The 21,336-nt window shown below is 39.4% G+C and overlaps 1 protein-coding gene across 4 annotated transcripts in view; it reads left to right on the forward strand.

Moving 5' to 3' along the window:
- The window catches only part of TLCD4 (TLC domain containing 4), a 112,928-nt gene that overhangs the window by 11,044 nt on the left and 80,548 nt on the right, over nt 1-21,336 (forward strand). The gene's annotated exons all lie outside the window — the stretch shown is intronic.

The following is a 21,336-nucleotide window of genomic DNA, read 5'->3' on the forward strand; positions in this document are numbered from 1 at the left end:
TTTCATTTTTCATGGTTTCCAAAAATATTAAATGAAAAGTTCCAGAAATAAAGAAAAAAGAAATAAAAAAGTTTCAAAAATATTAAATGAAAAGTTCACAAGTTTTTAATTGTACACCCTTCTAAGTAGGATGATGAAATCTTATGCTATCCCAGCCATCCCACTTGGAAGGTGAATCCTGCCTTTGTACAGCATCTCCATGCTATATATGCTACCCAACTATTTGTCATTTAGTAGCCCTCCCACTTATGATCCACTGTTGTGGTACGGCAGTGCTTATGTTCAAGTAACCCTTATTTTACTTAATAATGGCTCCAAAGTACAAGAGTAGTGATGCTGGCTATTCAGATATCACAGAGAAGTCATAAAGTGCTTCCTTTTAATAAAAAGACAAAAGTTCTTAATTTAATAAGGAAAGAAAAAAATTGTATGGTGAGACTATGAAGAAAAGATCAAATCTTTCATAAGAATGAATCTTCTGTCCATGAAATAGTGAAGAAGGAAAAAAATTCATGTTAGTTTTACTGTGGCACCTCAAATCGCAAACGTTACAGCCACAGTGTGTGATTAATGCCTCGTTATAATGAAAAAGGCATTAAATTTGTGGGTGACAGACACGAACATCTAAACATGTTCTGATTGATGGTGATGGGGTTTGGTACCATTGTGCTTTCAGGCATCCACCGAGTGTCTTGGGATATATCTTCTGCCAAAAAGGGGAAACTACTGTACTACTTTTTTTTTTTTTTTTTTTTTTTTTGAGATGGAGTCTTGTGGTGTCACCTAGGCTAGAGTTCAGTGGCGCTACCTTGGTTCACTGCAACTTCTGCCTCTTGGGTTCAAGAGATTCTTGTTCCTCAGCCTCCCGAGTAGCTGGAATTACAGGTTAGTGCCTCCATGCCCAGGTAATTTTTGTATTTTTAGTAGAGACAAGATTTCCCCATGTTGGACAGGCTGGCCTTGAACTCCTGACCTCAGGTGATCCACCCACTTCGGCCTCCCAAAGTGCTGGGATTATAGGTGTGAGTCACCACACCTAGCTTTGTACTAAGTTTTTGAAGAAATTCTATTGCTAAAGAAATCACAAATCTGACTTGGAAATGACAGTCATTGTTCATATCCTAAGGCAGTCTCTAGGAAAACATATTCTCCAACATCCCCTTCAATTTTTAACCTGAAGAATAATGGACAAGGACGAACCTCCCAGAGGGCAAACCCAGGGGCCCAGATGAGGTTAATCAGGGAATTTATTTCATGGCCCTTGGAGAGATTTCTGCATGGAAAGGAAACAAACAAATAAACAAGCAATTAAGGACTACTGATTGCTTGAAGTTTCCATTCTTTTCTTTCTCAGATGGAAGTTTTTATTGTGGTTAATTCTGTTTCTGTGCTAACCTTGCATATTGGGTTGGAAGTTGGGATTGAGTATCTTTCTTTTATATTATAGGTCATCGGACTGTAAGTAGCCATATCTGAATGTATCAGAGCAAGTTGTACTTCCCTCAGAGGTACTGACCTTGAGCTGGCAGCAAAAAGTGGATAGGACCACAGGTGGAGAGGGAGATTGAGCTGTATGTGAAGAGGAGTCCACTCAGATATTTGGGTGTTCCAAGGGATTATCTATATCTCTTTGTTAGCCTTCACCTTAATGTAATGTAGTCTTTTTGGGTGTACTGATCTGTTTATTCAGAAACCCATTACCTGCATATTGACAATTCTGAAATTTGTATGTCCAACCAGGATTCTCTTCTATGTTCTAGACCCATATCCAAATACTGGATACCTTTGCATAAATTTACCACAGGAGAGACCTCAACTACAACATGTCCCAAAACTGAAATTATTTCTTTTTACCTTAAACACGTATCTTTTCTGTGGTAATTGCAATAAATAGTCATAATCTTGTCCCATCGCTCTATATATGCCCCTGTGCAATGTGACTTTTCTGTTTTTCTCATTAAGAGATGGACTCCAGATCTCTACTTCATTGTGCCTGGATTGGCCTATGACTTGCTTTTTACCAATAACATGCAGCAAAAATAACAATATGGGAATTTGGACCTGGACCTTAAGAAGCCTTGCTCTCAGTCTCCTGGAAAGTTCCTGTTATTATGTGAAGAAAGTTGGGCGAGGCACCCCTCTTTTTTCTGACAGAAAGTCTCACTCTGTCACCCAGGCTGGAGTGCCTTGGTGCCATCATGGCTTACTGCAGCCTCAACCTCTGTAGCTCAAGCAATCCTCCCACCTTAGCCTCCCAAGTAGCTGGAACTACAAGTGCAAACCATCACACCTGGTCAATTAAAAAAAAATGTGTGTGTGTGTGTGTGTGTGTGTGTGCGTGCGAGCGCGCGCGTAGAGATGAAGTCTCACTGTTTCCCAGGCTGGTCTCACGTGATCCTCCTACCTTGGCCTCCCAAAGTACTGGGATTACACCATGCCAGGCTAGCTAGCCTCTTTGAGGATAAGAGTCTATATGGAGAAAGATGCCCAGCTGACATCCAGCACCAACTGCCAGCAGGACTGGCAATATAACTTGTAAGGCCCAGTGAGATCTCTTGTATCATAATTATTAAATGGCAACAACAGAATGATAAACCCCTCTAAGTGAGTGCTCTATGCAACCGCACAGGTTAGATATCTGTGAATTGGTCTTAATTGCCAGAGAGGTTATCTGGACCATCAAAGCCCCAACCAACCTTCCAGGTGACTGTCACCATATGAGTGAGCTCAGGTGAAGCCAGCAGAAGAACCTCCCAGCTAAATCCAGCCGCAATACCAACCCACAGATTTGTTAGCCGATAAATGATTGTTGCTTTAAGTAACTAAGTTTCGTGATCATTTGTTAGGCAGCAATAAACAACTAAAACATACTTACTCCCTTATCTCCTATCCTGGATAATTAAAGGCTGAATCATTTAACTTCACCAATCCTTTGAGGCCTAAGGAATTCTTCAGGGCTCTATTTACCTGTGTATCCATGAGTATGAGTTTGGAGTCAGACTGCATGAGTTTATATTTTAGCTCTTCTTCTAATGTGAACTTGAACATATTATTTGTGCCCGTATTTCTTCATCTGTAAAATGAAGATAACCTTATCTTTCTTATAAGGATCTGTGAAGGTTAAACGACACGATGAATGAACAGAACTTAGCATGGTGGCTATGCTTAATACATGTTATGATTGCTTTGGATCCAACTATGTTGTACATAAGATTCAGAATGAACCTTGCAGGAGTACTACAGAAGACTGCTGGAGTCACACGGGAACAGTTTTCAAGGAGGTCAAAAACAGACATGGTCCTAGAAAAACCACAAATTAGTGTAAAGGGACAAACTTGTGCACTGGAGTCAGACTTTCTTCCTTCATATATCAGCTCTGCCACTTGTTCTGTTTCTCAGCACATTACTTAACCTCTTTAGGTCTCAATTATGTCAACTGTAAAATGGGAATAATAAAAGGAAATCTCTCATAGCATTATTGTGAGGGTTAAGTAAGGACTAAATGATTAAGTCATGTAGGCTTGCCACATGGAATATTTGCACTACATGATATTTGAAAAGTGAATATTGGTCCAAAGGGCAAACCAAAATTGCTTTAAGAGAAAAATTACCAAATATAAAGTGCACTGTATACAAGACTGCAAACAAGATACGAGGTAAGAGATCAGGAGCCAAAGGGAAGATAAACAATTAAATTTCGCCAGGTGCAGTGGCTCATGCCTGTAATCCCAGCACTTTGGGAGGCTGAGGCAGGTGGATTACCTGAGGTCAGGAGTTCGAGACTATTCTGGCCAACATGGTGAAACCCTGTCCTTAAATTAAAAACAAAAACAAAAACAAAAACAAAAAACAATTAAATTTAGAGAGGAAGGCAGATTGGAAAACACTGAAGACTTTGGTCATTGCATCAGAAAGTTTCAGAGTTGTATGTTTCCTCAATCTCTTTCCAAGCTACAGCAGCAAAGCAGAAGGTATACTAGCAGCAGGCTTTGGATTGTAGGTAACAGTTCAAGCAATGAGGTTATTCTCTACCAATTAGCCATTCAAGTTTTAAGTAGAGGAGTAACATTTAGAAAGAGTACCTTGACCACAACTGGAGAACAGAAAGAGCAGAGCAGAAGGTCCACAGCCTGTTTTTGTAAATAAGGGTTTATTGGAACATAACCACACCCACTTATGTATTGGCTATTGCTGTTTCCAGGCCTTGTGTAGAGTTGAGTAACTGTTACCATCTGGCCCAGAAAACCTGACCTATTTACTATGTGACTCTTTAAGACGGTATTTGCTGATCCCAGGGAGACTGTTGTAGTGACCTGGGGTAAGACAATAGTGGATAGCTTTGGGGAAGGAACAGTAAGAACTTTGGAACAGCGAACCTATAGATTGTGCCAAATAGTCAGTGACTCTGAGGATATCATGACCCAGATGTCAGTCGGGATCATCTGTTTTGTTTTTAAACTATATAATATTGACTATTGCACAACTCTTATATTTTGTATAAGAGTTTGTACAGAATTTTGTGAAGTATCCTGCCAATTCTCCAACACGTGATTTCAGCACTATCTCCGGCCCTCGTTGACGGGTTCAGTTTATGGACCATTTCACTGGACTCTAGGTGTGCTGTCTCCTTGCTGCTCCATTCTGATCTCGCAGTGCAACTTGGCCCCATCTGTGATTTCTTCATTTACCTCACCACCAACCCCCTCACACCATGTGCGTGTCTTGCAGAGGTATGGGAATTTAGGGGTAATGGAAAGCCTACTGGAAATTTGAAAGAAATGAGGGAAATTAAAGAAATGCAAGTAACTTAGAATACTATACATTTTTAAAAAGTATTTTAGGCATACCATGAAGTTACTCTGCCATCCCTTCCATTTGTCTCTTTCTTATCTCTTCTGTCTTGTCCCTAACTACTTCCATATCCCCAAGTTAATTTAGTTTTCTTCCCCTTAAAAATGTTTTTTATTATGTATCAGGAAAAAATTTTTTTTCTTGGCTGGGCACAGTGGCTCATGCCTATAATCCCAACACTTTGGGAGGCTGAGGCGGGTGGATCACGAGGTCAAGAGTTCAAGAACAGCCTGGCCAAGATGGTGAAACCCTGTCTCTACTAAAAATATAAAAATTAGCTGGGTGTGGTGGCAGACACCTGTAATCCCAGCTACTGGGGTAGAGTAGCTACCTGGGTGCAAGTGAGGCAGGAGAATCACTTGCACCCAGGAGGCAGAGGTTGCAGTGAGCCGAGATCATACCATTGCACTCCAGCCTGCATGACAGAGTGAGACTCTGTCTCAAAAAAAAAAAAAATTTCTTCCTACATAATAGATGTACGTATTTTCATACGTACATATTTCTTCCTACATAATAGATGTACATATGATAATTCAATACTTTATAAAGATCAAATATATACTTTGTATACTTTATATACTTTGTAAAGATCAAATCAGTGTAATTAGGATATCTATCACATTAAATATTTGCCTTTATGCTAAAAATTCAAAAAATTTTTTTAGCTATTTTAGAATATACAATAGATTGTTGTAAACTGTAGTCACACTACTGATTTCAAGTTAATTTCTGATATAGAACAGTCCCTCTTGTTATCCTATCTCTTACCAACCCAGGTTCTCAAGGCACACCATCATTTTTTTTCTTTTTTATTAAAGCCAATTCTGTAAAACGGGCACACCATATATATATAATGACTCAAGGTGTTTTTCTCTGAGAAGAATTCTGTCAGCTATGAGAGAAATGGTTTAACTTTACTCTTGTAGTCCAAGGTTTCTTGTACCACAGTAAGATACTGGTGTGGATCAGAACATGTGTAATCCAACTCAACCAGCTGGAGGAACCAGGAAAGGAGGTAGTCCAAGATTGGAGTAATGGAGTAGGGAAACCCAGATCACTTCCACAAGAGTAGTGTAAATACCTAAGAGGTATGTGTGAGGTTGTAAATGAGAGAGGAGGCCAGGAATCAGGAGCAGAGGAAATCAACCAAAGGAACTGGATTGTAGACTCTTGCCTCCTTTTGAAAGGAGATGGTGTCGTAACTTTTATATATTTTCCACTTAACAGAGTATTAGACGCACAGGAGGGACATAAGAAATATTTGATAAACTGAACTCCTAACTTCATGCCATTCCTGAAATTCAGTTCTCTTTGTGCTCCTGGGGCTTTGTTGTTTTGATATAGATCAATTTACTATGCCTGAACAAACCGAGCAGCATTAGTTTCATTTCTAAACTAAGCAAAAGAGCATTAGTAAGTGTATTTAATATATTTTTCCTTCAAAAAGATAGAAACTAGCTCTCAGTATTTTTGTTTCATAACAACATTAATAATAATAAACAATGTTTCCACCATCATTGATTGAATGCCACTAGATCTGACACAGAGTATCAGTTTTATATACTGAATGAAAGAATGCACAACAGTCTGCATTCTTTCATTCAGGCCTCATAATTGCCCTATTATTATATTCATTTTACAGATGAGAAGACTGACTGAAAGAGTTCTCTTTCCTAAAGTCATGATAACTGGTGGTTTGGCTGACTTCAAAACTCTTGATCTCAGTAACACTAATCCTTGCTGCCTCATAACTGGTTCCCTGCCCCCAATTTCTAAACCTTTGTTCTCCTTATTCTCTTGCTTAAAATCCTTCATTGTTTGCTCATCTTCTCCTGGGCAGAGTCTACGTAATTTGGCACGGCATAGTTTATTTTTCGTAACACTTAACCGCTTTGGTGGCCTCAGCTTCTCCTGCTGTTTCCATAAATGCATATTGAGTTCCAAACGTTTATGATCCCTGGGGACATGCCAACCTCCTCCATATTTCCATGGTTTTGCATGTTCTCACTCTTTCTATGGTATTCTTCCTCCCCATCTGCCTGAGTTTTAAAACCAGAGACCCAAGGTCTAATAAATCTCTTTTATGAGATATCCTAATCTCTCTGGGTTCTGATTCTCCTGAAGAATTGAGACAATCTTTCCTGTTTGGAAACAGGTTATCTGTGATGAACTGTGGCCTTGCGATTCAGTGGCTGTATTGTCCTGGGAAAGTTGCCAGGCTTCTCTAAGCCTCAGGTGTTTTTCGTTATAGAACAGGATAATTATGTTTCTTTCTTTCTTTTTTTCTTTTTGAAATGGAGTCTTGCTCTATCACCAGGCTGGAGTGCAGTGGCATGATCTTAGCTCACTGCAATCTCTGCCTCTTGGGTTCAAGCGATTCCCCTGTCTCAGCTTGGATTATGGGCACATGCCACCACGCCCGGCTAACGTTTTGTATTTTAGTAGAGATGGGGTTTCACCATGTTGGCCAGGATGGTCTCGATCTCCTGACCTCGTGATCCGCCCACCTCAGCCTCCCAAAGTGCTAGGATTACAGGCGTGAGCCACTGCGCCTGGCTGATGTTTCTTTAGAATAGTGCCTGACATATAGTAAGTACTCAGTTAGAAATGAACCATTATTATACAGCTCTTGTGCAAACTAAATAAGAACAAGGTGATCTAGGATAATAGCTCTCAACACACTGTGGTTCCTTAGTGATTACCGGCTCATCTTTTAAGATTCAGCTCAAATTCACATTGATAATGCCTTTCTGTATGCATTCTGTACACTCTACACATGGTTAGTCATTTTGTCAATTGTGCTAAAAACTCTATTTTTACTTATCATATCATATGTAGTTGTTTCCTCTGCTAGTCTGGACTCCTTGAAGACAGGAACTATTTTATTATACATCCAAATCTAGGATGAGTAGACATTTAATTTGGTTGATTGATTGTATAAATACATTAATAAACAAAAATGCGCCTCAAGGGACTTATAGTTACAACTACAACAATTGCAGCAATGGCAATGATGATGTAATGTTTATTGAGTATAATTTGCTCTATACTGTCCTAAACTCTTTGCACTCATTAACTCATTCAATTCTCACCAACTCTGTTAGGTAAGTATTATCCCCATGAAAGTTTTTGTTGTTGTTGTTTTGAGATGGAGTCTCGCTCTGTTGCCCAGGCTGGAGTGCAGTGGCATGATCTCAGCTCACTGCAACCTCTGCCTCACAGGTACAAGCAGTTCTTCTGCCTCAGCTTCTTGAGTACCTGGGACTACAGGTGTGCACCATCATATCCAGCTCATTTTTATATTTTTATGAGAGACGGGGTTTCACCATGTTGGCCAGGATAGTCTTGATCTCTTGACCTTGTGATCCGCCTGCCTTGGCCTCCCAAAGTGCTGGGATTACAGGCGTCAGTCACCACCCCCAGCCAAAAGTTTTTTTGTTTTTTTAAATTATAAAATCTTGTTATCACTACTTGGCCAGGTGCAGTGGCTCATGCCTGTAATCCCAGCACTTTGGGAGGCTGAGGTGAGCAGATCACTTGAGTCCAGGAGTTGGAGTCCAGCCTGGGTGACATGGGGAAACTGCATCTCTACAAAAAAATATCTGGGCATGGTGGCATAGGTGGTGGTCTCAGCTACTTGGGAGGCTGAGGTAGGAGGACTGCTTGAGCCTAGGAGGTAGAGGCTTGGGCAACACAGTGAGACCCCATCTCAAAAAATATGTATATGCATACATATACCTATAGAATTAAAAAATTCACAAACATAAAAAAATCTTATCACTATTTTACAGATAAAGTAACAGGCTCAGAGAAGTTAAGTAACACACTCAAAGTCATATAGCTAGGAAAAGGTATAAAAAAATTATGTTTCAGTAAAAATCCTGCATTACTGGCCAGGTGCGGTAGCTCACGCCTGTAATCCCAGCACTTTGGGAGGCCGAGGCAGGCAGATGACCTGAGGTCAGGAGTTTGAGACCAGCTTGGTCAACATGGTAAAACCCTGTCTCTACTAAAAATACAAAAATTAGCTGGGTGTGGTGGCCCATGTCTGTCATCCCAGCTACTGGGGAGGATGGGGCATGAGAATCAGTTAAACCCAGGAGGCAGAGGTTGCAGTGAGCAGAGATTGCGGCATTGCACACTGGCCTGGGCAACAGAGTAAGACTCTATCTCAGGAAAAAAAAAAAAAAGAAAGAAAGAAAGAGAAAATTCTGCATTGCTTAGAGGACACCTTCCAGGTCATTTGATTGTGCTTTTCATTGTCTTTGAGTCATTTTACAACTCAGTATAAATATGTCTTTTTCAGATTTGCTTAAAAACAGGTTGTAACATCTGCCTGGCTCCCTCACTGAGTTAGTTAAATAAAATTTTTAACATTATTTCATTTTCTATCTGTAGTAGTCATGATTTAGCTCTTACTAAAAATTATCTTTTTTTCTGCCTTCCTATTTCCATGACGTGAGGATATCTGAAAGCTATCTTTTAAGAAAGATGTAACTGGACTCCAATCCTGATTCTGACTTCAAGTCCCATTTATGAAACTCAAAGGTCTCCAACATCACTGTGTACTTTACTGGGAGCTTCTTTTTATTTTTATTTTATTTATTTAGAGACAGAGTCTTGCTCTGTCACCCAAGCTAGAGTAGGGTGGTGTCATCATAGCTCACTGCAGTCTCAAACTCACTGCAGTCTCAGCCTCCCAAGTAGCTGGGACTACAGGTGTGTCATCATGTCTGGCTAGTTAAAAAAAAAAAAAAAATGTATATATATATATATATGTGTGTGTGTGTGTGTGTGTGTGCACACCTGCGTGTTATATATATATATTATATATATATAAATATATTATATATATTATATATAAATATATTAATATATATATATAGTAATATATTTATATATATATAAATATATTACTATATATATATATATATATATATATAGAGAGAGAGAGAGAGAGAGAGAGAGAGTAGAGATGGAGTCTCGCTATGTGCTATGTTGCTCAGGCTGGTCTCAAACTCCTGACCTTTTTTTTGAGACAGAATCTCACTCTATTGCCCAGGCTGGAGTGCAGTGGCACCATCTCGGCTCACTGTAACCTCCACCTCCCAGGTTCAAGTGATTTTTCTACCTCATCCTTCCGAGTAGCTGGGATTACAGGCGCCTGCGACCATGCCTGGATATATATATATATATATATTTTTTTTTTTTTTTGTATTTTTAGTAGAGATGGGTTTTCACCATGTAGGCCAGGCTGGTCTCAAACTCCTGACCTCAGATGATCCACCCACCTTGGCCTCTCAAAATGCTGAGATTACAGGCATGAGCCACTGTGCCCTACCACTCCTGGTCTTAAGAGATCCTTCCACCTCGGCCTCCCAAGGTGTTGGAGCCATAGTGCCCAGACAGGAGCTTCTTTTTAAAGTGCAGATTTCTGATTTCTACCTCAAGAGACTCTGATTTAGAAGTTTTTTTTGTTTTGTTTTTGTCTCTTTAACAAGACTCCAGTTATTCTGTTGCAGGTTGTCTGAAGAACACCACTTTGAAGAACTCTGTGATACTGCTCCTAGTAGGAGAAATAAATTGCTTGTACAAAGCAAGCTATGAACTTGCTCAAACTCTCAAAGGAGAAAAGAAGGAGAGAGAAATTCTCAGCCTTAACTAGGAAAGTTTTGACAGGAAAAGATGTGAGGAAAAGACAATGTGTGTGTGTTGGGGGCAATATGAGCAAAGGTAGAGACACAAGAAAACACCGCATATTTTGGAGAATGACTAGTAGTTGGATTTGACGAGACTGAGTGAAGAGCATGAACAGTAACCCTGGAAATGTAGGTTTGAGCTAGAATGGTAGACATTAACACATTTACTTAATAAGCAATAAAGAGTAATAGAATGATTTTAATTTGAGGTGAAAAGAAGATAACCAACAGGAGCAGGTCAGAAGAATTCTCAGGAGGCATGAAGTAGCAGAGAGAGAGGCAACTTATGAATGACAAGTAGAGATATGAGATCACAAGATTTGAAGCCTCTTCTATAACCAATGTATATTTATTGAGGGTCTATTTTGTGTGAAACATGTGGTACTGAGCAATGGGAGAAGATGGAAAGGAGATTATTAACCTGGTATGACACCAGGGAGACATAAGAGGGAAAGGATGGTATACAGGTCTGAATTCGGTGAGTGAGAGAATGGGTAGAGGAGAGGAAGTAAGTAAATGAAAAGTGAGTAGGGAGTCCAACTGACAGAATTTGGCACGTACTTGGATATAAAGAGCTGAGCAAGAGGGAGGAGTCTATGAAAATGGAGGTCTCTAGGTTGTGTGATTAGAGACATGATGACTTCATGAACTCAGAGAAAGAAGAGTATGGAAAGGAGTAGGGCTAATGAGTTATATATTTTATCATTTGAGGAACCTGGGAAGATATAGTAGAATCTTGGGAATATAGGTCAGAAGCTCAAGAATGAGCGTTTTAGATGGCATAAATGGAACTGACACTGAACGTCTCAGCGGATTAGGGGAACAGGGAGGATAGGGTTAAGCCAAAGCTAAGACGGACTTCAAAGTAGGTAAGAACCTGGAGTAGGCAGAAGTGAACTGAGCAAAAGGTTAATTGCAAAATTTAGAGGTAAGAATCAAAGCAGAAAATCCCGTATATTCTTAGATTCAAGGAATTATCAAAACTTTTGAGATGAAAAGCTCAAGGACTAGGGGAATACAGCAAGAGCTAATTGAGAAATGAGAGCAAAAGCAGTGGACAAACACATACATATGTACATATATTTGCAGAACTTCTTTTAGTGAGAGTACTGTACTGGTTTGGAAGAATTACTTTTTTTTAATTGTTATTTTTTGAGATGGATTCTTACTCTGTTTCCCAGGCTGGAGTGCAGTGATGTGATCTTGGCTCACTGCAACCTCCGCCTCCCAGGTTCAAGAGATTCTCCTGCCTCAGCCTCCCGAGTAGCTGAGATTACAGGCATGCGTCACCATGCCTAATTTTTGTATTTTTAGTAGAGACAAGGTTTCATCACATTGGCCAGTCTGGTCTCTAACTGCTGACTTCAGGTGATGCACCCACCTCAGCCTCCCAAAGTGCTGGGATTACAGATGTGAGCCACTGCACTGGGCCAGAAGAACTACTTCAGGTAGGCAGTGAAACTCCATTGGATTTAAGCCACTGTATAGATGCTTCTTCATCACCTCTGTAGGAAAGAAGAGGGATTAGAAGATAGAGCTGGTAGGAGTTCTACTCAACTTCTCAGGAACCCCTTACTCTTATGTAAAGTTGGGGAGAATCATGAAATGTTTAAAGATAATTTCCTATAGAAACCAGAGGAAGGGCTGAATTCTGGCTCAGAGAGATGAAGCAATAAGAGTGATATCAGTGAGTCATTTTTATATTGACTTTCTTATAGAATGATTGGGCTTTACTGTTGTAATGGCGCAATCCAGAGATGACCAAAATTACTAAAACCACATCTAAATTATTTAGGAGACATGATTTTGAACCTCATCTCTGTTTGTTCATCCCGTCCCCCACAAATCAATATGACAAGTGTTGAAATTCGACAGTTGGTGTATTTAGCTATTGGTTATAGCTTTTTATTTCTCAAGAATGTCTTGTATGACTAGCAATCAGAAATTACACAGTTGTTTTCAAAGTTTCCCATGATACTCTTACAATGTGCATGCTTTGTTAAAAGAATTAATAATTTAGATTAAGACAAAGTGAATTGAAATCAAGTTCCTTTCACCTCCACGTTGGTACATTAAGAGGACAACTTTCTCTTTCTGTACTAACAGAACACTGTGTGCCTAAAACAGTGTTAAAAAGCCAAATCCTGATAGATCTTAAAATATCATCTGGTAGAGGATTTTATCAACAAAGCAGAGGGCTTTGTAGGAGCCGTAAAAGGAGAGGCAGAGCAGCCCTCTACATCACTTGGCTGTCTTTTATTATTAACTTTAGGTAATTGCTCAGGATAAAAAAAGAGGGGAAACATATCATTCTCTCTAGAATGTAGGTTATCAGGTAAGACTCTCCCCCAGCCACAGAACTTTGAGCTTCCTAAACGAGGTCCTTGGCAAACTGAGAACTGTGGGAACACATAGCTATCACCCTATGTAGGGTGCAGTGTTAAGTTGCAAGGTGTACAGATGCTCCTTTACTTAGGATGGTGTGTCCTGCTAACTCATTATAAATGGAAAATACACTAAGTCAAAAATGCGCTTAATATTCCTAATCTTGTGACCATCATAGCTTAGCCTAGCCTACTTTAAACATTCTCAGAACATTTTTAGCATGGCTCGCACCTGTAATCCCAGCACTTTGGGAGACTGACGTGGGTGGATTGCTTCAGCCCAGGAGTTTGAGACCAGCCTGGTCAACATGGCGAAACCCCATCTTAACAAAAAATACAAAAAATTAACTGGGCATGGTGGAGGGCATCTGGTGGCGCAGCTACTTTGGAGGCTGAGGCAGGCGTGGATTGACTGATCCCAGATGGTCAAGGCTGCTGTGAGCCCCGATCATGCCACTGTACTCCAGCCTGGGTGACAGAGTGAGATTCTGACTCAATTAAAAAAAAAATACTTTCAGAACAGTATTCAATAAATTATTCAAGATATTCAGTACTTTATTATAAAATAGGCTTTGTGTTAGATGATTTTGCCCAGCATCGAGAGAGAGCATAATTGTGCCACATATCACCAGCCTGGGAAAAAACTTTACAATGCAGTGAAATGCATTCAGTAGAAAAATCTTGAAGCAATGCATTTCACTGCATTGTAAAGTTGAAAAATTGTTAAGCTGCACTATTGTAAATTAGGGACTATCTGCAAAGACAGATTTCTTGAAAATAAATCCCCTAAAATATCCTTTTCCCTAAAACTAGATTGTCTTCAGGTAATTTATAATCAGGTGTGTTCAGTGAACAGTTGTGAGACTTAGATTTGGACTCCAATGTACCATAATGTTGCCTCCTCTATGGGTGGTGGGTTTTGATAATTAAGCACTTGTCCAGAAAAGCTGGGTTTTGGATGAATATATTACTTCATTTGTTATTATTTGTTATTGGTGGCAACAATAGAAAGAGACTAATTCGAAAGGACGAGTGCAGAAAGAAGACTTCAGCAAAGAAGACTAGTTAGGAGGCAGTTGTGCTAATGCAGACACTGAATGCTTCTTTGGGACTGGGAAGAAGTCAGTGATGACTCCTAGGTCTTTCTGATGGCTTAGTGGATCTTGTAGCCATGTGGTGAGATAGAGAATCACTGTAGATAATATTCCATTTAAGAACTAGTTATTGAGGAAGGCTCAAATTCTGAAGACTTCAACTTCTATCTATAAAGATTATAAGGTAAAGTGAGTTTCTTACCTGTGGCAAAAGAAACAATTTCAATGCAAAAATTCTGACAGGTGCTTCAACTAAATTTCAATTTGATATGTTTGTGAAGTTATCTTGTATTTTCTACCACAGAGAATTTTAAAATTTGAGTCAATTTTCCTTATCGTAAATAAATTCCCATAAAATATCCTTCTCCCTAAAACTAGATTGTTTTCTTTTTAAAATATAAAAGGGGCTGTGCGTGGTGGTTCGTGCCTGTAATCCTAGCACTTTGGGAGGCCAAGGCAGGTGTACTGCTTGAGCTCAGGAGTTCGAGACCAGCTTGAGCAACATGATGAAATCCTGTATCTACCAAAAAATTAACTGGGCATGGGAGTAGTAGTGTGTGCCTGTGGTCCAAGCTACTCGAGAAGCTGAGGTGGGAGGATGGCTTGAACCTGGGAGGTGGAAGTTGCTGTGAGACGAGAAGGCAACACTGCACTCCAACCTGGGTGACAGAGTGAGACCCATCTCAACACAAAGAAACAAAACAACAACAACAAAAAACAAATGAAAAACTTCTTAGTATACTGCAAAGTATAGCAAAAATATTTTGAAAAGGGATGGCAATGGGTAAATTTTCGAAACCGTTACTTGCTAGAGAACAAAAAATGCTTTTTAATTAAAATGCACAGAATGCAGGTCAAGATTAAGTGGGAGATCTGAATGCAGCATATGCATTTTCCATATAAATAATAACTGTCAGTTATGATGCTTCTGACTTCTCATATAGAATGTCTAAAACAGGGACTTCAGTTAGCGATGCACATGATTCATATGTATGGGTTGAGCTGCTTATAGTAACACCATTGCAGGAATGATAGTTGCAATGACATTAGGTAAATCTGATTGGGAGATAATAAATTTGTAAGGCAGATAATATATTTGCATATTTAACAATAGTCATAAAAATCGCTCTTCTTATTTTTAATTATTTCTGGGGTTGTTTTTTTGTCTCTATGAAGTGGTTGGTTTCTATCACTACAAAAATATGATTCTTTTGGAATTGAATATTTTAGCAGGGGTTAGCAGTAGAGCAGAGGCTGTTTATACCAAGGAATATTTCTAAATTCTGAAGCTGTATTTAGCTATAAGGTCGGTGAGTAAACTACTTATGAATAATTATTAACTTAATTTAAAAATATTTGTTCATAGGAACAGGAGAGGGAGCATGTTAGTTCTGATTTTAATCATACTGATGTATGGGTGTTCGTCTTCATGTTTCCAAACAGTAAGCATGAATTTTTATATGCTGATAAACAGTGACACTCTGGTGTTATCCAGGCAAGATCCATATGCCTTGTTAACAAGGCATTTTAGATCTAGAATTAAAAAAAAAAAGATATACCTTTGTAAATTTCCCTCTTTTTCAAAAAATGATGGTGGGGAGAGCCAATATGAAGAGGCTGTAGCGGGAGATAAATGTTCCAAAGTCGGAGAGTAGTGAGGAAGTAGAATAACAATATGTTTATGGGATGAGGTTCGTTGGTTTTAATTTGCATATCATTTTATGAATGAAGGCCATTTATAATTGTGTAAAGGTTCTTTATATTTTTTTTTCTATGATATCTGTTCACGTTTTCTAATTTTCTCTCAAGTTTCTGGTCTTTTCCTTCTTGATATATATAAGCTTCTTATATATTAAAAAGGTTAGCCCTTTATCTGTGATTTGAATATCAGTGTTTTTTTCCAGTTTTTTTTTGTAATTTGTGTCTCAACCTTGCTTATGCTATTATTGTTATTTTTGCCAGATGGTAGTTTCTGATTTTTTAATTAGTTAGATTTATTAATCTTTCATGGGAGCCACAGGTCTTCCCATTCCTTTTTACCCATTCCATATGGAAGAATTCCAAGAATTCTTCCATATTTTCTTGGAATGCATTTATTTGTTTTTGTTTTTGTTTTGCTCTGTCACCTAGGTGGGAGTGCAGTGGTGCAATTACGGTTTGCTCCGCCCTTGACCTTCTGGGCTCAGCCATCCTCCCGCCTCGTTTTTTGATTTTTTTATAGAGAGGAGGTCTCACTATGTTGGTCAAGCTGGTCTCAAACTTCTGGGCTTAAGCAATCCTCCCGTCTTGGCCTCCCCAAATGCTGGCATTATAGGTGTGAGCCACTTACCCTAGCCTTTTTAATGCATTTGTGTATTCATATTTTACATTAATGGAATTATGTTGGCCCACTTGGAATTTATCCTAGTATACAGAATGAGATATGATTTAACTTTATTTTTTCTAGATGCTATCCATTTATTCAAGTGTCCATCTTACCCCCACTGACTTGAAATGCTGCCTATTTGGGTCTATTTCTGGGCTTTCTATTTAATTCCATTAGTTTATCTATTCTTATGGAAATTCCAAAGTACTAATTATTGAGATTCTGTAGTATTTTTTAATATATAGAAGGTTATTCCTTTCTCACTGATCTTTTAAAAAGAGTTCTTCTGGTAATTCTTGTTTGTTTATATTGTCATATAGGATTTGGAATCAGTTTGTCCTATTCCAGAAAATTGCCATTAGTGTTTTAATTGACATTGTAATACATTTAAAAATTAGGGGCAGGTACAATGGCTCATGTCTGTAATTCCAGCACTTTGGGAGGCTGAGGCAGACAGACAGCTTGAGTTTAGGAGTTTGAGACCAGCCTGGGCAACACGGCAAACCCCATCTCTACAAAAAATACAAAAACTAGCCAGGCCTGGCGTGTGTGCCTGTAGTCCCAGCTATTTGGGAGGCTAAGGTAGGAGGACTGTTTGGGCCCAGGAGATTGAGGCTACAGGGAGGGAGATCTCATTTAGGCTGAAATTACGCCATTGCTCTCCAGCCTGGGTGACAGAGTGAGACCCTGCCTTTAAGTAAATAAATAAAATTAAAACTTAGGGAGAATTTACATACATTGACTTTTTCTATCCAAAAACATGGTCTGATTTTCATTTGTTCAAGTCTACTCTTGGGTCCTGCAGGAGTGTTTTAATGTTTTTCTCATGTAAGTTTTGCTTTTTCTTTTTTTGAGATTGAGTCTCACTCTGTTCCACAGGCTGGAGTGCAGAGGCATGATCTTGGCTCACTGCCACCTTCACCTCCTGGGTTCAAGGGATTCTCTCACCTCAGCCTCCCAAGTAGCTGGGATTGCAGGTGCACACCCCTACACCAGGCTAATTTTTTGTATTTTTAGGAGAGACAGGATTTTACCATGTTGGTCAGGCTAATCTTGAACTCCTGACCTCAAGTGATTCACTGGTCTTGGCCTCCCAAAGAGGCCAAGGATTTGGGATTACAGGTGTGAGCCACCACACCCAGCCAGTTTTGTATATTTTTTGTTACATATCCCTGCACACTTTTTGTTGCAATTACGTGGGTCTTTTTCTTCTTTTATTTCGTAAGAGTATTGTTTATCTATGTTTTGTAATACATACACATAATGTGTGTATGTATATATGTATATGTGTATATATATATATTACACACAAACACTCACAATTTTAGTAAATTAATTTTATTTCCTGCTCCCGAACTTATATTTTGTATTTATTTTTTTTAGTTGATATTTTGGGTATACATATATACGTACATGTGAGGATATATACGTATACCAAAAAATCAACTGAAAAAAATGTATAAATGTTAAAATATATATATAATTCACTTGATTTTCATATAATATAGAAATGACAACTTTACAGTATTTTTTTCCAATAGTTATAGCTTTACCTTCTCTTTCCTCTAGTTCCTTTGACTGACACTTTCAGTACTACATTAATTAGTAGGGGAATAGTGAGCAACCCTTTTGTCCTCCTGTTGAGCTGAGCAGGAATCCTTCACATTTCCCTACTAAATTTGAAGCTGGTTTTGAATTTTAAAATTAATTTCTAGCCAGACCTTACTACTTGCTTTATGCGAGAAATGGAAAATTTGTTCAACAGTAAGATCCCTAAATATCCAACAATAAGGGATTGGTTAAATACATTATGTTAAATTCATTGACTATAACAGAGCATTTACAAAATATGTAGTTTTAATGTTTTTGTCTTTGAAATGAAAGCCAAAGTATATGCAAGTATGCATGGAAAAATATCTAGGGGGATATTCAATAAATGGATCTAGGCCAGGTGTGGTGGCCAGGAGGTTGCAGTGAGCCAAGATCCCAGCACTTTGGGGTGGCCAAAATGGGCAGATGGCTTGAATCCAAGAGTTCAGACCAACCTGCGCAACATGGCAAGACTCTGTCTCTACGAAAGATAAAAAAAATTGGCCAGGCATGGTGGTGCATGCCTGTAGTGCATACCTCCTAAAGGTGGAGGTTGCAGTGAGCTGAGATTGTTGTCTAGCCTGGACAACAGAGTAAGATTCTATCTCAAAAAAAAAGGTTAAAAAAATGGATCTAAAAGTGATAAGCATATAAACTGGTGACTAATAACATAAATTTTAACTGATTTATAAAATCTAAAAAATCCATGATGACATTTTAGCATTATTAAAAAATGTTAGAGATTTACGAAAATTTGGCCAGGTGTGGTGGCTCATTCCTGTAATCTCAGTGCTTTGGGAGGCCAAAACAGGAGGACTGCTCAAGGCAAGGGGTTTGAGACCAGCCTGGGCAACATAGCAAGGCTCTGTCTTTACAAAAAATTAAAAAAAAATAGCTGGGTGCGGTAGTATGCACCTACCCGGCTACTCAGGAGGCTGAAGTGGGAGGATTGCTTGAGCCCTGGAGCTCAGTGTTACAGTGAACTATAGTCATACCATTGCACTCCAGCCTGGGAGACAGGTTCTGTCTCTTAAAACAAAACAAGAAAAAAAAGAGAAAAGAAAGAAATGTATAAAATAAGAACAGTGTTCTTTGTTCTAGATCCCTTTCTGTTATTGATTTTTTTTCATAATGCAAAAATAAGCCCCTCCTGTTTAATAATGGAATGACCAGAGGTGTTTCTCATATATTCTTTGCAAAATGACATGAAAATGATAGTGTAGAAGGATGTTTACAAGATATAAGCCACAATGAAAGAGAGAATAGAATAAAAGTCTGCAACAGATGAGATTACAATAAGTTTTAAAATCCAGAAATTGGATAGAGTAGTGATAACTGACTTGGCGAAATGGAAGACGGGCTAGCCTCAGTGCTTGGAGGAAACTTAGGGCTTGGTGGTGCAGTATACTGTGGAAGGCAGGGGCAGGGCATAGGCTGAAAAAGAAAGATCGTCCTACAACAGTTCACTAGGCTCTTGGACTCCTGGGTTCCTTCTCCATCTCATTCAGCCAGCCTGCACTCATGTTCTCCACCCTAACACTACCACCATCAGTGAAATCCCTCTATGAGGTTATAAGTTTCTTCTCAGGAGAAAGGAGTTTATCCTTGGTGAAGAGTTCCCATAAACAAAATGTCTAACCAGAGAATGGGAAGGAGCCCTTGGAAATGAAAAATGTGTTTGAAATAGAAACTTTAGTAGTGGAGGATCAGGTTAAGGAATTATTTTGGTCAAAGATGTCTCAATCTTGGCACAATTGCCATCTGGGCTGGAAATCCTTTGTGTGAAAGGTTGCTCTATGCACTGTATGCTGGTTTGCAGCATCCATGGCTTCTACTCACTAGATGCCAGAGCAACCCCCTCTTTCCTGTGGTGGCAACTAAAAATATTTCCAGACATTGTCACATGTCTCCTGGGGCAGGGGAATATCCAAAGGGCAGAACCCTCTCCCCCTTCTGCCCCATTTGAGAACCCCTGTCTCAGAAAACAGGCAAGAAAGATTCAGAGATGATCAATGGGATAAAAGGACAATAAATTTAGAGAATAATATAGATGTTCCAATAACCTACTAAGAAGAATTCACAAAAAGAATAGAGAAAATGGAAGGAAGGAAAATAGCAAATAAATGAAAGAAAAAAATTGCTAGTGAGATTAAAAAGACCCCTTGGAATCCAGCACAATCACTGAAAAAAGACCCATTGTAAAGTACATCAATATGACATTTGAGACTACTAGGGAAAATGGGAGATTCTAGAAAGAAATACAGATCAGATACAGAGGAGTGGGAACTAGAACGGCATTAGACATTTCAATGGCAGCACTGGAAAAATGCTTTCAAAACGCTGAGGGAAAATGATTTTCAATCCATCTAAATTATCAGTCAGGAATAAGAATAGAATGAATACATTTTCAGACATGCAAGTACTCCGACAATTTACCCTCTGTGTACCTCTTGTGAGTAAGCTACTGGAATCTGCGCTCCAGCAAAATAAAAGAGTAAACTGAAAGTTGTGGCCGGGGGCAGTGCCTCACACCCATAATCCCAACACTTTGGGAGGCCCAGGCGGGTGGATCACCTGAGGTCCGGAGTTCGATACCAGCCTGACCGACATGGAGAAACCCTGTCCCTATTAAAAATACAGAATTAGCCAAGCGTGGTGGCACATGCTTGTAATCGCAGCTACTCAGGAGGCTGAGGCAGGAGAATTGCCTGTGAGGTGGAGGTTGTGGTGAGCCCAGAGAATTGCTTGAACCTGGGAGGCGAGGTGGAGTTGCGGTGAGCCGAGATCACGTCATTGCACTCCAGCCTGGGCAATAAGAGCAAAACTCTGTCTCAAAAAAAAAAAAAAAGTTGTGTGTTTGGGCACTGGAAGATATTATTGATGGGCATTTGATAGATATGTTGAAGGATTTTTTTTTTTTTTTTTGAGACTGAGTTTTGCTTTGTCACCCAGGCTAGAGTGCACTGGTGTGATCTTGGCTCACTGCAACCTCCACCTCCTGTTCAAGCGATTCTCCTGCCTCAGCCTCCTGAGTAGCTGGGATTACAGGCACATGCCTGGCTAATTTTTGTTTGTTTGTTTGTTTTTTGAGACGGAGTTTCGCTCTTGTTACCCAGGCTGGAGTGCAATGGCGTGATCTTGGCTCACCGCAACCTCCGCCTCCTGGGTTCAGGCAATTCTCCTGCCTCAGCCTCCTGAGTAGCTGGGATTACAGGCACGCACCACCGCGCCCAGCCAAATTTTTGTATTTTTAGTAGAGATGGGGTTTCACCATGTTGGTCAGCCTGGTCTCAAACTCCTGACATCGTGATCTGCCCATCTTGGCTTCCCAAAGTGCTGGGATTACAGGCATG

Source organism: Callithrix jacchus, chromosome 7 (assembly GCF_049354715.1).
Source record: "Callithrix jacchus isolate 240 chromosome 7, calJac240_pri, whole genome shotgun sequence".
NCBI classification, from domain to species: Eukaryota; Metazoa; Chordata; class Mammalia; order Primates; family Cebidae; genus Callithrix; species Callithrix jacchus.